This window comes from Molossus molossus, unplaced genomic scaffold (assembly GCF_014108415.1).
Source record: "Molossus molossus isolate mMolMol1 unplaced genomic scaffold, mMolMol1.p scaffold_m16_p_9, whole genome shotgun sequence".
In the NCBI taxonomy this organism is placed as follows: domain Eukaryota; kingdom Metazoa; phylum Chordata; class Mammalia; order Chiroptera; family Molossidae; genus Molossus; species Molossus molossus.
In genome coordinates, this window is record NW_023425403.1 from 100,797,545 (window position 1) to 100,816,750 (window position 19,206).

The 19,206-nt window shown below is 38.4% G+C and overlaps 1 protein-coding gene across 1 annotated transcript in view; it reads right to left on the bottom strand.

Moving 5' to 3' along the window:
- Positions 1-17,053, bottom strand: part of LCP1 (lymphocyte cytosolic protein 1) — a 62,843-nt gene extending 45,790 nt beyond the window's left edge. The window contains exon 1 of the mRNA XM_036250325.1: positions 16,909-17,053. The gene's annotated coding sequence lies outside the window, so the exon portion shown is untranslated. The remainder of the gene's footprint in view (positions 1-16,908) is intronic.
- Positions 17,054-19,206: the final 2,153 nt, after the last annotated feature.

Here is a 19,206-nt window from a genome sequence, read left to right on the forward strand (position 1 = left end):
TGATTAAATAACCAAAGGAAAAAAGAGTAGATTGAAATAGCTTAAAAGATGAAATTGGAGAATGAATAGTCAACAGCCTAAGTTACTGGGATACTGTTTGCTGGGTGAGTCGCCTTTAACATCAGAACAAGCAGAAAGTCTGGAAACACAACCCAATTTTTAGAGACAGAAGGAATCTAAGGAATAATTTATTACAACCACCTCATTTTATAGGTCAGGAGACTGAAGGTCTAATAAAATAAAATGCTTTGTCTACATACAAGTTCTCAAAGTAATGCCAGGCAACAATTTGTCAACACAGTTGCTGGTGAGCAGAGCAGCACAAGAATGCAAAGACCATTAAAAGGGCCATTATAGTCCATAACTGCAAAGAGATCCTTTAACTAATTGAACTGGGTGTGCAAACAGCAGCATTTTTCACAAAGCAGAGAAACAGGAGGACAAAGTCATTAACATGCAGATCAGACCATTTCTAAGAAGGACATTATTGAGGTTAGAATAAAATATTAGGTACTTGACATACTCTTCTAACAATGTGTTTGCCTGGAAAAAAATACAACCATTTTAATGCATACCTATTTGAAGGTATGAGTTACAATAATGTTGGTAAAATTCATAAAGACAATTGGTGAGTGTTTCAATTTTCAAATTACTGGCACCATATTGGCAGCAGATTCTAGAGAGGTCACTACATTAATGAAGCATTTGGAGTCTGAAAAAGTGAAAGGCATGTCCTTTCCAGGGCGTGAATGAGTAGTTCCTGCAGCACTGCTTTACTGCTTCTGCAGTGTGGCACTTTTAATGACTGCATCATCTCACTGTGCCCTGCCTGCAACCGCTTTAGGGTCTCTTGTAAATCAGTGGTAAATTTTGGAACCTTGTTTTTGAATCACTGCCCAAATCTAAAGAAGTGAAATGTACAATACGGCCTTCAACACAAAATCTAAGAAGAAAAATCTCAAACCATTCTCTAATTCACATCTGGCTGCTAATTATTTTGTGAGCAAATACATTTATTAAATCAATAGTTATAGAAACCCATGACATTTGGCCAAAGAAAGTACTGGTTGTTCATTGTTATAAGATTATTTTTAATATCATAAGAGAATCAAATAACCCCTCAACTGTCAAAAGCCACAAAACCTGATCATTTCTCTAAGTCAGTGAGTTTTGAGTCCCTTCCTAAAGGAGGCTGATATTTTTCAGATTGGCAGTGAAAGCAAATTTCTGAGAATGACTTCTTATAATAAAAGCACCTGCCTCAAATCTCTGAAGTCTGAATATAGAAACTATTTGTAGGTGTTTACTATAGCATACAGAGCTATAGGATTTACAAAAGGAAATTTGTTTTCTAAAATAAATGTAAAACTGTAAGCTGAATTTTCTCGGAGTAGAGAAAACTAATAACGAGAAGGAGCAGAAAGAAACAGGTGACTTATTTGGAGTGAAATGCTCATGGGCTGGCATAATTTCTGAAATGTGACAGGTGTGTTGGTCAGTGTTTTGATTCAATATATTGATGTCCAATTATATAACTGCCAGGATCAGGGTTACACCTGTAACTGGCATCACATTGCCAAGGGACTCTTTTGAATGTGCCCTACTTTTCCTGCAACTTGACACAGTGAGTCAAGTAAAACTGGAAACTCAGGACCTAAATTCCTAGCTTGAGCTAAAAAATTTCAGTGTGTATCCAGGGGGAACTGTACAATTTCTGAACACCTCAATGAACAGTGAGTAATCCAAAACAACATGTAATCTAGAACATGATTAATATTGCAATATTTAGCATTAGACTATGATGACTAAAGAAGTAAAACATAAAATGCATAGGACTTCAACACAAAATAAAAGACCTGTATGTTTTTTTTAAGAAACTTAGATAACAAAGGAGCTTGGCTTTCATCTATTCCTATCCCCTTGATTTTACAATATAGGCCACTTTTGGGAGTCTAACTATGAGGATGCCATTTGTCTATAGATACCACTATACCAAAGCTTTCCATAAAAGATGATTCTGAAAATGTATTTTAAAAACGACTTTAAGAAACCAATTATAAATGGTCTCAAATACAAATAACCACTTAAATGGGCTCTCAGGAATTCTTTTGTCAAGTCAAAATTTCTTTCATATTATCTTTTTTCTCCCTGTGTAATTACTGATTCTCCTAGGGGCTGCTCCAAAGTACATAATTCTTATTTCTGCATTCTCAGAGGGAAAGAAGAGCAAGGCAGAGGCAGGTATTCACAGCACAGACTTGGTGGCTCTTTTCTCTCTCTGTCTTGGGCTATAAACAGTATGGGAGCCAGCAGGCCACATTCCTCCATACCTGATGGACCTAATGTTGCTCTGAAAGCCATTGTGGTTTGATCACAGCATGGAGGGGCTTCTGAAGCTGTAAATAACACAGAACACACAGCCTGGCCCTGTCACCAGCTAAGAAGTGCCCACAGCCTCTCTACTCTCCCCCAGCACACCCCCAACACCTGTTTTCTACGAAGAATATAATACAGAGCAAAATTCTTGCAAGCAAAGGCAATACTCCAGGCTACAGGTTGAGGAGGCCCCCATTGTCTTGGTATCTCTCTCTTTCCCTGGGCTGTAGATAATAATACTCCTGGTGTTAATGTCGTGAAACTCCACAGCTACCCTTCATTTCACATTCTACCACCAGGAATTTAAGATCCAGACCTTCCTCTATTGAAAGCTCAGGGTATCCCTAGGTCTTTTAAAAAGTTGACTATTAATATGAACTAGTTGATTATCCACTATTAAACAACTACTTCAATACCAGATGGCACTCATTCATTCATACATTCATTCTTTCACTCCACCTGTGAGCACTGCTCTGGTTACTGGGACACACACATAGGGCTTCATGAAGCCCACAGTTACATGTCAACTTACAAATGGGACACAGAGACCATAGCTCATGTATTGAAAAAAAGTTACAAGGATCAAAAATAAACAAATGAAAAGGATAAACACAGGGCTAAAGGGAAAAAAGATTAGCTAGGAGTAAGAAATCACAAAAGCTTATTAAAAAAATCAAACATTGAAATCAGCCCATGCATAAAAGTATTCAGAAATTTATACATTTGTACATCTCCAAGGACATCATTACTGAAATACCCAGCAGGGAGTGGGAGAAAGTGCTGAACTGGTGGGTTGGGAGACCTAGACTACTGCCTGTGTAACATCAGACCCTATGTTGCCTCTCTGGGCCTCAGTTTCCTCATCTACAAATTGAGAGATGAAATCCCTTCTAATTTAAAAGTTCCAAAAGTCTATTCACTAGTTGACAAGTGTGTTGTGCACTAGTTAAAGTCAGGGTATGGTGTATTTCAAATGAGCCTAGAAATAGGGGAAAGGGCTTTCAGGAGCTGTGGCTGGCCCTGATGAGACTTCTCCAGGAGGTACTGCCTATGAAATGCACCCTGCCTCTACCATCCCCACCTGGCTCCTGCTCTTACCTCAGCAGCAAGTCAAGCTCAGTCCTCATGCACTCTTCGTACTGACCCAGGCAGATGCCCACTGCACAGCTGCTCAGCACGGTGCAGGGAGGTTACCAGAGCAGCATGTAGGATCTGTTTTCTGGGATGTCTCCACATATAGCATGCTGACGCAGGTCCCTCCTAGCTTCTAGGCAAGACTGTATTATACAAACTGCCTGAGAAAGAAAGCCACCCACTATTTTCTTAAAAATATCCAAATACAGAAACCCTACACCTCTCTGGTATCTCATATCCCTACCCTGTAACCTAAATCTTTTCTGATACGATTCAAGCTCCCTCTCTCTTGGGCTCTTCTCAGAGTGAATAACAGAAGCTGCTCAATTCATAAAAATTCTGTCACTTGCCTTGCTGGCTGCCACTGGGCTTCTAAAACAAAAAATCTTTTAACCAAGTTTTGGAGGCTTATTTTCCATATCCTTATTTATTTTTTATTTATTTTTGCATTCATCTTCAGACAGAGAAGGAAGGAGAGAGGGAGGAAGAGAGAGAGAGAAGCATTGATGTAAGAGAGACACATCTAGTGGCTGCCATTCACATGACCCCAATAGGGGCTGGGGACAAACTGCAACTGAGGTATGTGCCCCTAGTGGGAACTGAACCCGGGACTCTCTGGTACTCGTGCTGATGCTCTAACCGCTCAGCCAAAGCAGCCAGGGCTATTTTCCAAATCTTTAATAGTTTTCTTTGCTATCTTCTAGGTCTGTGCCAAGTTCCTTAAATGATAATGTAAGAATAACAAAGTCATAGAATGTAGACATGAATGGATCTCAGAGATTATCTGTTTGGCCACTTTCTCCTGTCATAGAGTGAAATGACAACCAAGTTAAAGAATGTACCCTAAGAAGCCTGAAACACCAACCAGAAAGAATATATGTACCCCCATGTTCATAGCAGCACTATTTACAATAGCTAAGATCTGGAAACAGCCCAAGTGTCCATCAGTAGACGAATGGATAAAAAAGTTGTGGCACATATACACAATGGAGTACTATGCAGCTGCAAGAAAGAAAGATCTCTTATCCTTTGAGATGACATGGAAGGATCTGGAAAGTATTATCCTAAGGGGAATGAGCCAAGCAGAAAAAGACAAGTACCATGTGATCTTACTTATTTGTGGAATATAATGAACATAACAGTGTGAGGAATAGGGTAGACCCAGAGGCATGGAAGTGGGGTACAGACTGACAACCCTCAGAAGAGGGGGTGGGGTGAGGAAAGAGATAAACCACAGAACTTATATGCATGTATGCATAACCAATGGACATGGACAACAAAGCTGGGGACGGGGTGAGCGGGATGGGGAGGAGGGTGTCAATGAGGTAAAAAAAGGAGAAACATCTGTAACAAAAATAAAATAAAATAAATAAATTAAAAAATATATATATTTAAATTAAAACATAAAAAAAAAAAAGAATGTGCCCAATGTCACAGAGCTTGTTGGGACTGGAATCTAGGCCTGCTTATTTCTCCTCTTTCCTTGTTAATAAGCTTTCGTATCTAAGAGGGAATGTTGCTCTTCAAGATATGCTCAACATATAGTAAGTATAATTTCCTGATTTCAAATAGCTTACAAATATAATTTCATGTATGTTGCCTATATATATAAAAAACTTAGTCTAGGCATTGAGAAAGTGTTGTTTAGGTTTAGGTTACAGCAACATATACCAAATACTATGCACACATACTATTGGCACCTTCTAGGTTACAATGACCAGGGCAAGGTGAAGTCTCCTGGATTTGTCTGTATATTTATTCTTGACTTTGCATAATGGTCTTCTGATTTTCCTGAGCAACCAAAATCAAACCACATCAAAACAACTCAACCTCAGGCACAATGCTCAAAAGACAAAATGCCAAGCTCATAGACGAATACTAGAATTACACCCTCATACTTGTAAAAACAATTCGTACGGTTTCACACATTCTGGTCTTCTGACTGTTGAGTGGGGGTCAGTGAGCCCTTCCTGTTTTTAACTTGGTTCAGACCTCTGCAACATGGCACCTGTGTCCATATTCATGTCTTCCAGCACATTATGAGATCACAAGCTGTATGTCACCTCATAGCGCTGCCTCAGTATCTGGCACGGGTGCTCAGAAAATGAGTTGTAGACATGAACAAAAAAACTCATCATCTAGTGGTATACAGGGTTCTAGAAGTCTATTGTCACCTTCTTTTAGGAGTTTAATACTTATATTCTTGTTGTACATACTTATAATATCCCTCCCACTGAAAGGTACAAACACCTAGCACAAGGCAAGTGAATGCTCCAAGTTCACATCAAACCCTGTGGCTGGAAAAATGACTTTGATAAGCAGATATGGGAACTAAAGAGCAGCAAATTGTCCCTAGGCAGTCTTCCAACTAGCCATGGAAAGAAATGAACCCTGGCCCCACCGTAATGATCACAAGAGAGACCACCACAGATTTCCCACAGGTGGCACTTCAAGCTGTTTCTGTGAATCCTACTGGCTGCCAGTGATGCTTGGTAGTAGGTCTCTAGCTAAGTATGTAGTGTCTGACGCTGAACAGAGTCCTGCTGAGGTGGGAGGAAAGGGACTGTAAGGATGAAGCAGTGACTTAAAGGAGGGTAAAACCAAGCCAGGATGCATAAATTCTGTGTCCAGGAAATCAGTAGGAATGGTGCTAGAGTTGATCTAAATGCAATTTGCATATCCCTATCTGGACTATGAAATTCATCCTCTGGTAATTCTAAATGTCTACCATAAGCAAATTTGTATATTTGCATATTTCTCCTTTCAATAAACACCTGCCAAATACCTACCATATATGTCAGGCCCTGGGCTAGATGCTGGAGACACAAAGATAAGATGTGACCCTTGATTATTGAGTAGGTGAGAGAGATACCAGCCACTAGAATATAGGGGGACTTTTTAGACCCACAGAAAAATAGCTCTCCCCTGGAGAGCCAAGCATGGCCCTCCAGAAGAAGTGATATTTGACTTGGATTTCCACAGGTGAGGAGGAGATTGCTTAAAGACTAGGCAGTCTTGATCCTTAAGCATGTAGGATGATTAATCTAGATTCTCTCCATAGAAGGCTAGCTATATTGGAGTCAGAGGAAACAATAGCTCAAGAACAAATGAGAAGACCAGTTAATGTTTACTGAATGGTTACTTAATGCTAAATGTTTTATGTGCATTATCATATTTAATTCTCACCACAATCCTTTGGAGTATTCCTCTTTCTAGATGAGGAAATCAAGGTTTAAAAAACTGGCCCAGGGTCATATTGCTATGAACTGAGGAAGCCTCCAGCTCATGCCAAAGCCTAGTGGTGGCAACACCTACCGTGCCTGCCCACTGCAGGCCAACACAGATGTGAGCCTTGCCGGAGGCACCTTTCCTAACTCCTCTGGCCACTGGATTTCTGTATCTCAAGTTTCTCTGCTCTACTTTGGCGTTATTCAGGTTACTCAGCTCTGACCTCATGTTAATTAGGGACACACACACTTCTGCAAGATTTTACTTACAATTGGGGCTCTTCCTACACTCTTTTGAGAAATTCTAATTGTTTCCTCTCTTCAGTTCCTCAACACCTTGAGGGAAGAGTTAAGAAAACTATGACTGTCCAGGCGGTATGAGTTAGAGACTGAGCGTTGACCCATGCACCAAGAGGCTACCAGTTTGACTCCTGGTCAGGATATATTCCCAAGTTGTGGGCCTGATCCCTAGTGGGAGGCATGCAGGAGGTTGCCAACCAATGTTCTCTCTCATTGATATTTCTATCTCTCTCTCCCTCTCCCTTCCTCTCTCTCTAAAAAATCAACAACAACAAAAAGAAGACTATAACCCTGGCCAGTGTAGTTCAATTGGTTGGGTGTCATCCTGTGCACAGAAGGGTTGCTGGATTGGTTCCCAGTCTGAGCACATGCCCCGGTTGCAGGCTTGATCCCCAATGGGGTGTGCAGGAGGCAGCCTATCGATTCTTAGCTCTCACATTGATGTTTTTCTGTCTCCGTCTCCAGTCCTCTCTATCTAAAAATAAATAAAAATATTTTAAAAGAGGAATATGAAGACCATCAGGTTAGATCTTGACCACTTCTGCCTGTATCCCCTGCCTCTGGTAGACAATTGGGGCTCTTTTTATTATTAATGGAGATTATCTCCATTAGTAGCCTTTAACCTGTCATCCACTCACATTTAATAAAGCACCGTTATAGTTCTAGATACTGGACAAGATGAATAGTTCATAATCCTTGCTCCTGGAGGACACATAGTCTGTGAAGAAAAATGGTTATGCAACTTGAAGACTACACTAATCTGAATATTTTAAAACAGCAATTTTCAACTGGTATGCTGTAAGAACTTTTAAAACAGGCAATGCAATTATTTTAGTCAGGGGCACTGACTTCTTTTCTCTTAGAATGTCAAATAAAAATATGACAACCGCCAACACAATCGCTGTCCAGTGTGAATGAATCAAAATTACACCTATTTTTTTGTCAGATCAACAAAATATATATATATTTTTTGGTGTGCCGCAAAATTTTAGTAATCAGTTTATGTGTTCCATGAGATAAAACAGGTTGAAAATCTCTGCTTTAAGGTGTTATTACCATGGTGCAATAGGAACACAGAGAAGGAAGTGCTTCACTCTGCCTGAGGAGGGAAGAGAAAGCAGCATCTTAAAGGACCAGTAGGAGTTTTTCAAAGAAAAAGAATGGAGAAGGGCACTTCATTTCTCCACATAAAAGAAAATAGCCCTGTAAAGTGAGGAAACAGGCAGGAGCACACAGGGAAGCTGTCCAGAGTTTAGCATGACTGGCCAGGGATGCAGGAGGCTGAACTCCAGCAGAATCTGGGGGAGCAACACTGTGGTTCTCACCTCACTACCTCGTTTCCAGGAGGGAAACCTGGGTGATTTACACTGTCCTTGATATCTTCAGTTACAGTGGTTTTGCATTCACTTTAAGTAACACAAATATTCCTTATCTTCCTCAAACAACAAAACGACTCTGCCTAGAAGCCAGGTCAGTTTGTTTGTATGCACATAGCCTGCGCCTTTATTGTCATCTTCCAGTTAGAAACCACAGATCTGCTATGTGAGGAGAGAAGTGGACATGTTAGAAAATGGGAAAATGGGGGCCCTGGAAAGTGACATTTCTCCTCAAAGCCTCAAAGTGAGTCAGTGACTAGTCTGGAAAGAGAAGTAGAGCTTCTGAATCTTGGTCTGGTCTAGCCATGGTATGGGAAAAGCAGAAGTCAATGAGCGTCAAACAACCTAAAAAATAAAAATACCTCTTCAGATGTACTTTACATCTTAGATATGTGGATGAAAAGGAGAACAGGAGGAGTTTCTTCCTTCTAGTGTTTCAAAAATGGCACAGGCTCCTTAGATCCATGGTTTCATATATGCTAGAATACGACCCACCTTTCTCCCAGTCTTGCCAGTGGAAAGGCATTTCAGACATCCCACAAACCTCACCCAAATGCTAAAGAGCCTATCTCCCTTCATAAAATTAGGCTTGATATATAGATAATGAATTAGGAAGCAACATGGTATGGTAAAAAGATACTGACTTTCTGGTGCAACTGCTTCTTGCTGTGTTTGTAAATGTTACTTCAATTTACAACCCTCAATTTCTTCACGTCTAAAAAGAGGATATTAATAATCCACCCACAGTGCTCACCCCATAGGGTTGTGTTAGAATTAGATGAGACAGAGTGTTTAAGTTGCATAAAACAGTGCTTGGCAAAGGAAGGAAATGAGGGAGGGAGGGTGGAAGGCAGAGAGGGGAACGTAAAGAACTAGAACCTTTACAAAATAGTCTTGGGGAATGAAATCAATTTCCACTATAAACTGTATGAAATATTATATAGCGTCCTCATCTAAAATCCACAATTACATGTATGTATGTGTGTGTGCGTGTGTGTTGGGGGGTTAATAAATCTAGATTTCCTATCTGTGCTGTATCTTCATATATTTTGAGCTTGGTTTGTTTGGGCTCTGGTACCACATTTCTCATCAAGTGAGTCTGAAAAAGATATTTCTTAATTGGTAGATGATACCAACTAGAAGCCAACAGCATTGGCATTGTCTGACCTCATGTTGAGTGGTCAAGGGGCCCTAGACTTATTAGTCTTACCTAAAATACTGATGGTGGAAAGTACCTTCTAAAAGTTGAGAAAGTGTGGCCAGAGTGGGGAAATTACAGCAACTTTAAGAAAAGCCTGACCACATCCATAATGACTCATGAAGAGAAAAGAGATCTTTGGGTATCTGTGATGAGAACTATGGGGAAACATTTCCTCACTCTCAGGTGCACCAATGCTTGGGACTGATTCTGTTAGCCTATACTCTACATCTGTCTGCTCTTCACTTCCTAACTCTCCAGACATTTTCTCTATTGAGTTTGAGCTGGAAAACAACTGAGACAACATGCTGCAATATTTGCATATTAGCAATGACAACAGAAGATTCTATTTATTCCTAATAATGTGACCTCACTTTCTATAGGCTCCTTGGAGTAGTTCTTTTAGAATCTCTAATGGCAAGCTCATTCTCAGGAAAAAAAAAACACATGAGGAGTTACAGATAAATTGAGGCAGAAAATTTAATTTTTAAAAATAGGTATTTATTTATTTATGTATTTTTAGAGAGAGAGAGAAACATTGATGTGAGAGTGAAACATTGATCAGCTGTCTCCTGCTGGCCCCCCACTGGGGATTGAGTCCACAACCCAGGCATGTCTCCTGACCAGGAATCAAACTGGGACCTCTCAGGCCATGGGATGACACTAAACCCACTGAGCCACACCAGTCAGACAAAGGCAGAAAATTTTAGTTTGATGGACTATACTTATTTTCACTTTGTTTGAAGTCATGGTTTGATTGGCAAGTACTTATCAATACCAACTTACACTGGAATATGCTGTAACTTTTTTGGGGGGCATGTCAAAAATGTAAATAACTAAATAATCTATACCATCATAACCCTAATTTTAAGGACTTTTGTACCATAAAATCCTCAAGCATGTATTTGCTTTTTTTCCAAATATGTTTGGTATATCAGCAAACCATCAAAAGTAGAGTTGAGATCTCTGTCCAATGGAAAGGTGACATTAGGAATAATCATCCACTAGTCAATCAAGAAAGAAATACTTAGACTTATTAGAAAGCAGCTAGAGGATGATGTTAGAAGAGATAATGTCATTTAAAAGCACATATTTGCACTTTTAAGAAATGAGATATATAATGAGAAAAGGCAAGGTATGATGAATCTTGGCTCTGGCACTTACCGGTTCTGGGACATTGAACTTGACCCTCCCTGAACCTCAGTTGTGTCATCTAAGATGATGACCACACTAATCTTATGCACCTTTTGTATGGAAATATAAAAGCAAACATATACCAAGTGCTTAGCATGATGCCTAGCAAATAGCAATGACTCAATAAGTCACTAGTGATGGTAAATGTAGCATAGATTGATAAAATGGGGCAATGAAAGGCCTGGGGAAAATGAAACCAAGAACAGACCTGTGAAACAGATAGGACCTTCCCTTATTTTAAAGAGGAAACTGAGCTTCAGAAGGCCTAAGACAGTTGCCTATGCTCCACATTTAGTAAAAGGCTAGAATATGAATCCACATTTGCTCTCTTCTTTGTATCATATCTGTTTGTTTCATGCATAGAAATTGCAGACACACACTCAGACCCAAAGATTTTAAAATTTGACATTATATATATTATACACATTATATATTATATATATATATATTATACAGGAATAGGCAAAAATAGGTTTATAGTTGTAATAAAAAGAAATCATACAATAATTAATAAATAAGAACACAAGAATAGACTGTGTTCTGGGTACTCATACCTGCTTTTGCCCACCCCTGTATAGATTATGTTGCAATTGCTTTTTTCTGTAATCACAAGAAAGAAACAGAGAATTAGGAATATTTTGATGAAAAAAATCTCAACTTGAAAGACACGGAGGGATGGAAAAAAATTTGAAAAACTGCTCCAAGTTACCCATGATATTCCATCTTTCCAAAGGGAAATTTTTTAAATGTTTATAAAGCATTGGAAATGATAGGGAAAGTTCATTTCACATTTTTAAGATGAGGAAAGGGGGCTCAATAATATAAAACTGCATACTTGTTTCTCATTTTTTTTCTTAATTTCACTTTGCTTCATTACCTAGATTACTCCATAAGGGATGTCTGTTACAATCTTCTCAATCTGGCCCTCCTAGTGAAGGTAATGTGAGCTGATAATGTCAAGAATCCACATTTTAAAATGCTATACCAGAGGCAAACAAAGGTGCAGTTCTAATTCTAAATTTTGCCTAAGAAATGATGAAAAGGAATTTGTGCACTTCTTCCCTTCATATATTTGGATACACAATTTAGATGAATTTTAGTGATAACTATAAAACTGAGGGATCAAAATGCAGGCTAGTATTTAAGTGCAAAGTAGTTATCCCATTAATTCATTTCCCTTTAGACAGTGCAACCAGAGAAAAATGGAAAACAAATTATCTGGGAGATTGTAATTCACATGCATAATTAATTTGCCCACTGAATTCCGTATTTGGGCTTTTCTTCCTGTGGAGAACATAATCTCTTTTTTATTTTAGCCTTGTGAGTCAAGACGTGTGTGTGTGTGTGAAAGAGAGAGAAAGAGGCCTCTATCCATGTAACTGGATGGAGCTGGACTAAAACAAGAATCAATGCTTCAACCACAGAAATGTGGCTTTGCTAGTTTCTTCATTTCACATCTTAGCTTTTCTTTCCACCAGAAAAAAAAACCCGGCCATATTTGAGAAATAAGCCTCTATATATCCTGTAGGTAGTGTTGATACAGGCTCTGTAAGTGAGCAAAACCTAACTCAGTAAGTGGGTCACTTTTTACCTCTATACTTCAACTCACAATTAAAACAATCCTTCATTCTTTTGCAGTTTTTAAAATACTTATATTTGACCATTATTATATAATTATAGATGTACTTGGGTCTAAATTCTAAGTTGTTTAACTTATTCCTATCAGTCACAACAATTAGAAAGTGTGTCACTTGACTAAAAGTAGTTTAACCTTCTAAGACTGATAATAACCTTTTAAAGCCTTTGAAGGTAGAGATCATGTTTTGTGACCCAGGCAGAGGCTTATAAATTGGTAAAAACCAAATAGTCAAGTGCATAGAGGGGCTGAGTAAGTACTGATGATGTTGATGATGATGACAATGAATATAAAGAATAGACTGTTTAATAAAAGCAATTATAACATAGATGCATTTATTTGGGATGTTATGATTATTTAAGTTCAGCTTCAGGGCTTAGACGTAAATAGCACCATTGTCTTCTGCCTGTTTACTCCAGAATTTAGCAGTTAATACAAAACTGATTCAACTGTAGAAAATTAAAGTACTCAAATATGTATTTGAACAAATTAACTAGTCTTGGATTATTGTGACAACTACATGCATTAATGCAGTTAAAATGCTCACAAAATACTCAATTGAAAGTGAGTAGTACATAGTATTAGTTGTTATAATTAAGGTGATAAATTGAGTCTTTTCTCCACCTATGCTGCTTGCAGTATCTTACAAGATAAAGTGTTATTAAATTACTGGGAAGACAATGTAATGACTGGAACTGACAAACCAAAACAACAGAACAGTCAATAGTATAAGGAAGTTGGATCAGGAGCGAACTGAGAAAAGCAACAAGGAGATGCCATCTGGGGAGCCCAGTAGTTACAGCAGCTGTATGGAGATGCCCCTAGAAGATGAACATCTAATCAGGTGGCAACTTCTTAGAACTTCCAAATGAAAACAATGTAAACTGCAATATTTTTTATTTGAGAAATGCACTGCCATCTAGCAAAATGGGGACTCTTGAAACTTTTGAAATCTGCTGACACTGATTAGTTTTATATTTTGGTGAACTCTAATTATAATTTTTATTTCTGCAGGGTTTAATATGCAGATGGAATAGCATCATTTCATTGGCAAATAACTGTAACTAGGAAAACAAGCACACAAAAGAACCCTAGCAGACAATTAGACTAAATAATGTCACTCTGCTATCAAATCTGCTATTAGTCATAAAGTCCAATTCCTTTATAATCTTACTTTATACATTTTTTACTTCATAACTCTAATCTTGTAAGAAAATTTATTAAATCATTTTACCTAACCTGAGTTTAAAATGTGTTTGCTCTTTCTCCTATATCACAGAGGGGCTTCCACTCTTTAGGAAACAAAGAGAAGTTGACTTGAGAATTTTCTGAGAATATTCAAAATGACTAAGTAAAAGTTAATGATATTTGGTCCCTTGTTCTTTGTCATCAAAGAAGCCCATTATCAAGTAGATAGTTTTGGTCAGGGTAGCTAAGTTTTAGCTCAATGAATATATTTAGACTAAGATAATGAGATTATAATTTTGCCTGTTTTCAATGGTTATTAGACAATTTCTTAAATTCCTTGAAGTCAATGTCCATTTAGTGCTTTGAGGCTAAAATAAAGAACAGTGCTTTAGCAAGAAGAAAGCATGGTAGAGTGCAAAATATTATATTATTAATGTATCTCCTTTCATAGCAGTCCCTGGGGAAACTCAGTAAATGTTAAGTTAATGAGTGAAATCAAAGAAAAGGCTCCCTGACAAAAAAATACTTGTGACACATTTTTAATTCAATAAATATTATTAGCAGCTATTGCGTGTTAGGGAAAATAGAGAAGGAGCTCCGGCTGTCAGGAAATATGGACTTGAAACTAAAACAATATTATTACTGCTATACTTACTCTACGATCAAAGCATTAAGCAAACACACACAGAAGAAACTTTGTGCAAGAGCATAGGGGTTCAGTAGGAAAACCTTCCCAAAGGGCATGCTTCCTGACCTGAGCCTTGAACAGTAACCAGAAGTTTTACAAATAAAGAAGAAAGCAAAAGAAACAGAGCCAAAAAAAAAAAAAAAAAAGTAGTGAAAGAGCATAGAACTTTCTGGAGGCTTGTGGTCTTGTGCACCCAGAATGGGAGTAAGTGAGGGGGTGGGGGAGGCAGCTAGAGCAGAAGGAAGTGACAAGATATAAGACTGGGGAAGTGGTTGAGGCAAGTTTGTGAAGGCACACCATTCTTGAGTCAAGTTATGCATGAGTTAAAAGAAAATACTTTATTATTATATGAAACCTGCAACTCTTATTATAAAAACAGAAATGTTTCTGGGTTTACTGCCATTTTTTTCTCCTCTTTCTCTCTCTCTCCCCTCTTTCATGCTCTCTGCGTTTCTCAATCCCTCTGTTTCCCTCTCTTTCCTTTCTCTTCCAGCTTTCTTCCTTGCCTCTTAAAACTGTGAGGGCCCAGATCTCTTCAGTCAGCTTCAGAAATAAAAGCCTTTAATTATCTACATCTGGGGGGAAAAAGTATTTGGGTGTGGAATAGAGAATCTGGAATAGGTACACATGTGTATAGAGGCAGCATAGAGGCAGAAATCCTGGCTACCTACTGCCCCTTGCCCTCTCCAGCTGCCCAGGAACCTTGGGCCAGCTCCTTCAATGATCTAAGCCCACTCCTCATCTGGAAAGAGGATGAACTGCTATAGTGTATAAAGATTGCCTGCACATAGTAAGTCATTATAAATATTAAGTGTTATTACTTGTCTCATTCTCTCTAATTTAAATAGATACATTTGAATGAGACTTGACTTGTTAGCTTCCCCTTCCCCAAAGGATTCAGAAAATGAATTATAAATGATGTTAAAACCCTGAAGTTGTTTCCAAAATTACCAACTTTTTCAAGGCATAATTTATGAAAAGGACAAAATTTAAAATGTGACAAAAAAAAAAAGCATCCTTGAGATTGTTAATAAAATGTCCCCCAAGCACAACGCCATCCCCCCAAAGCAGTGCTTGACAAAAGGACAAGACCCAGGAGATTCTTCTTCTCTGATGTTACTGGCAGTGAACTAGAAAGAAGAGGAATGGATATTTTATAACATTTCAGCTTGATGCTTTAACAAGCTAAACCTGATTTTAATCAAGAGACTTTTTACTACTTTGAATTAACTTTTTCATATTCCGTTTTATTCCCTCCCTATGTAAGGAAAATGTTGACATACTTTTGCATCCTACTTTATTTAATTTTCAGTAATATTTTTACTTAAAATAACATTCAGTGTATTTTTTAAATTTGTTCTTTTGGTGGGGTTCAACTCCACCTCTCCCAATTTCACATTTTTTTGGGGGTGAGATATTTAAAACAATGTTGATGGTCACATTTGCCATGTCCAGAAATTCACATTTACAGGTAAATGGTTAATTTCATTCAAAATTGCTAGTGCAGGTATTCTTTAAACAATTTTATTTAATAGAAACCAATTATGATAGATTTATATAAAGTTAAAATAAAAATATGTGAGGATAAACCACATTTGTTTAATAATTTTTAAAAAAGTATCCTGAGGGAATAATTATAGAAAACAAGTTGCTATCCTTGATTAAGAAAAATTGGGTTTTGCTAAGCTTACTGCTGATAAATGAATCCATTTCCAGTCTGAATGGCTTTTATGTTTATCATATGTCAATAGTTCTTAATATTGTTGGATAATAATAACTAAATAAAGTCTGATGCTACAAGATCCAAAGTCTCTGTTTCAACAAAGTTCCTACAATAAATATCCCATTATCAACTTTATAAGAATTTCTATTGTAGAAAGAAATCTTTATTCCAAATTTAATGGTCACTTGTATGATAATTAGCATAACGAATAGTTCAGACAAATCTATGAAAAAGTACAATTAAGCAACACAAATTGCTTTTATTATTAGAGAATAAATGATAAAGAGGTGGCCTCTAACTCTATGTAGTTATTAAGCACACCCATTAAAAACTGTTGGCACCAAAATCACTTGAATAATCAGTAGCACACTAACATGTGACTCAAGATGTTAATATATCCACTAAAGTATTTAAAGAAGTTTTTTAGAAAAACAGAACCAGAATAGCTAAAATTAAACCACTCCCATTAGGCACAATCTAAATGATCAATATGCACTTTCCTGAAAATGTTTTTAAAGTAGATAAAATCACAGTAAATAGTCTCCCTGAAATAAAGCAGTAGAAATAAATCAGACCATGATTTGGTTTAAAAAGAAAAAAAAATCATAGTTTTGGGGGGTGATAACAGTAGATAGCTGTAGAAGCCACCCACAGAGCAGAGGGGTCCCACTCTGGACAGCCACGAGGTAGACCCTGCACCATTGCTAAGCGGTTGAATGGGGGCAGGGCTCACAAAGGGCTCAGGTGACAGGTGCCCAGATCTCTATTCCTCTGGAGGTAAAATCCACAATCCACACAAACAGAGCCACCCAACAAGCAAAACAGTACAAGCACTTAGAAATGACAAAAAGACATAAAGAAAATTTACCTTATAGAAAAACCGTCCTCAGTAGTACTGGCGTGTGATCAGAAACTCCCTTCTTTCTGATTTGCAGAAGAACTTTGTCAACCCTGAGTGTGTGGTCACAAGGCAGGAAGTGACTAAAATGACAAATCATCAGCCAAGAAAGAAATAGATTTTGTCTTTATAAGGGCATTTTACTTAACTTTTTTCATGTCCCCTCCCCCCTGCCAAATCACCTGACAGAACAGGTCATACTGAAATTTAGAAGCCTCTTACCACTTCCTCTTTAAAAGCATTTTTCTCTTCCTTCCTTTTTTTTTCTCTCCTCTAGCTGTTTGTTAGGTTCTGGCTACTTAAACCTGTCTGATTTCAGATAACAAGGCCAGGTCAGCCTGCTACCTGTCTTTCTTTCTCTGATCTCACTTGCAAATGTAAAGCCCAGGTTTCTGTCTACTTACAGCAAAGATAAACAAATTATTCATTTTTAGTTGAGGAGCCAGGGGTAAAAGTAGCAGTACACCTGAAACAAACTAAAAGGGATTTCCCTGGGAAAGCCCGCCCCAGCCTATACCAAATCTCTCTTCAGAGTCCCCAAACAAAACAAAATAAACTCTTTAAAGGGAAGGGCTAGAAATGCTAGGTCACTATATTATTTACTCATTCTTTTATGTATAGAAGAGTGCTAAGGATCTCTTTAACCCAATTAGTGATTTCAATTATTTAGACGTTTCCTATAAAGAGCACTAGTGGATAACTCTGGCAGCTGTTCTGGTTAAATGGGAAGCTAAATTTCTTCATACAGACCAGATTTATTGTTTGCATGCACATTTAATGAAATTAACAATAGAATACAAAAGCTCTATTCTTGCCCAAACCTCTGATGCTTGTCTTGAGGTCAAATTCCCATTTTCAAACCTACGTGCTCAAGGGCTCAGCCTAACAGTGGTTGTGAAAAGTGCACAGAGCTGAGTAATGTTGACATCTCCACATTGTCTGGAGATTCTGTGGCTCCAGCAGCCAGCCTGCTATTGAGGAATCCAGAATATGTATGTGGCTGTGCTCCAGATCTGACAGTGAGTTGAAGATGTTTGTTTGATCATTCCATTCACATCTGTGTTTACAAGGGGCCTGGAACCCTGCCAGTGGGTACACTGGTTGGGGCACTGCCTTTATACTTCTTTTGCTGCTTTGATTCCTCCTCTCAAAAGGTCCTGCTTCTGACCTCAAATGTTCAACCAAGTTGTTCTGGTTTATCTAGTCCTTCAGCCAGTGGTAGGCAACTTCTTAGTCAGAACCCCACAGGGCAGAAGAATAGGAAGAGATGGTGGAGACTGAGTCCATTTCAGAAGTGGTTCACCTCACAGAGAACTATCAGCTCACTTGTGCCTCCCCAGGGAAGTCTAAGGAGGTGAATAGAACCCTGTTTTCTCCAGTAATAAGTTGCACAAGGGTTAGAAAAAGCACCTACATTTTTTGGGGGACACTATAGGAACATCCATGCCTTGCTGTCACAGGACTAACTACAGTACAATGCAGCCAAATGCTGGGTTTCCATGCTGGTGGAAACAGTCATCACTGACGACCCTAGACAGGGCTTTTATAGTCTTTTGGATATAAAAAGGTGTGAAGTGACTGAGAATCTCCCTAAAAAACTGGTTCAGTATCCCTGTGATTTCAGGATGGAATGAAGGTCCAGCAGCAATAATGAAAACATGAAACTTTCATAATAATGAAAACTTCATAAATGAAAACAGATTCATTTTGCGCACCTGGGAAAAGGAAAGCAGCAGCATTCTATATCTACTGTTGCCTGGTCTTCAGAGACCTGAGGAATCTATGAAGAAGAGCAATATGTACTTAAGAACTGGTTCAGCAAGTGTTTGGGTGCCTATCTCTAGGCATGGATGATTCAGAAATGAATAGGATGCAATCCCTGCTTGCAAGGAGTACTTGCTCTAGTAGGAGAGGCAGACATGTAAGTACATAAATGCCATCTACCACGAAAGGGGTGAAACAGCAGTGGAACAAAGTGCAGATCTGAGTGAAGCTGACTTTTAAAAACGGTGAAACATGCTTAATTATGATTGGCAGCTGGTGCAAGTAAAAAAAAGATTTAGGATTTCAGATGATGTCTAGATTTTGGAGATGAAAGCCATTGCACTGTGCTGCTTACAACCACCCAGCTGAAGGAGTTTTTTTTTACTCTAGCACCAACTCAGCTTTGGCTCCATATCAGCCACTCACCACCACCTCACCCACATCCTGGACAACTCCCTCCATCTTCATCTCTTCATCCGCCTCTCAGTGCCAAAAGTCTACCAG